The sequence below is a fragment of the Tupaia chinensis genome, unplaced genomic scaffold (assembly GCF_000334495.1).
Source record: "Tupaia chinensis unplaced genomic scaffold, TupChi_1.0 Scaffold143996_1, whole genome shotgun sequence".
Lineage (NCBI taxonomy): Eukaryota > Metazoa > Chordata > Mammalia > Scandentia > Tupaiidae > Tupaia > Tupaia belangeri.
Window position 1 is genome coordinate 4236071 of NW_006203847.1, and position 1281 is coordinate 4237351.

Genomic DNA, 1281 nt, shown 5'->3' on the forward strand with positions numbered 1-1281 from the left:
TAAGATCTATATGAGGAAAACTACAAAATGCTGGGCCAGCAGGTGGTGTGGTGGTTAAGGCCTGGATCCAAGTAAATAAATCAAGGATTTATTTATTTACACATGGCTAACATCCCAGTTTGAGTCCTGGACTTAGTGGCTTGAAAAACAAGCTGGGCATGTGTTTGCCTACCAAAATCACAATAGCAGAATGGAGGAGAAGGGATTGTGCTGTGTGGCCATTCCCCCGAGGGGATAATTTCTCACCTTTCCTGTCACTGTCTCTCTTTGGTGAGCACACGCGCCCTATGACAAAATCTAAAAGAAAAGAAAGAAATAAAACTACAAAATTCTGATGAAAGAAATCAAAGAACTTACTGGAGAGATATTTTATGTTCATGGATAGGAAGACTCAATACTGTCAAGATGTCAATCCTTCCCAATTTGATTTATAGATTCGATGCACTCTCAATCAAAATATTGGTAAGTTATATTGTCACTATTGACCAAATGATTCTAAATGTTATATGAGGAGACAAAAGGCCCAGAATAGCAAACACAATACTGGGAAGAGAGGTGGTCCAGGCTGAAAATGGCTGTGGCAGCTGCATCCCAGGTGTCTCAGCTACTAGGTAGGTTAGCCTACAGCTAGGGTGGCCTATGTTGAGTGGTACCCATGGTAAGGAGGGCTCAGCTTGCATGTGGAATTCCCTCACTTACTCTGTGGTGTTCTCAGGACTGGGAGTGAACATGTTGCACGTCTTCCTGAAGTTGTACCACGAGGAACATGAGAAACCCAAGTTCATTAACTACTCCCATATCTGCATTTGATTCAAACTCTTCTGGGGAAATGCTGACCATACTCTATCCCATAACCTTCATGTGAATCCACTTCTGACTGGCTATGAAGATGAATAAAGAGAACATGGACCAGAAAAGTGTATGGGACCATAAGCTCAACTTTTCCTTCTTGTTTTTTTTTGTTATTATTATCTTTTAATTTGATCAGAGAGAGAGAAAGGGAAAGTGAGAAAGCAAGCCTTCAGGTCTGAGATTCGAATTGTGTTCAGTCATGTAGGAATCCAGCACTTTAACCACCATACCACCTGCTGACCCCCGGCTCATTTTCTTTATTTCTATCAAATGATGACTAATGTGCTGACCTTCCATTATTAAATAAATAAATGGTAGGAGGTGTCTTCAATAAATTTCTTAAACTTCAAACAAACAAACAAAAAACTGAAGAAAAAAGACAAAGTTGGAGGACTACCTCAAGATTTACTCTAGAACTACAGTTATCAA

General features: G+C 40.0%; 1 pseudogene; it reads left to right on the top strand.

The window, feature by feature from the left end:
* The first annotated feature begins 571 nt into the window (after window positions 1–571).
* On the top strand, window positions 572–897 carry LOC102501662 (cytochrome c oxidase subunit 6A1, mitochondrial pseudogene; annotated as a pseudogene).
* The last annotated feature ends 384 nt before the right edge of the window (window positions 898–1281 follow it).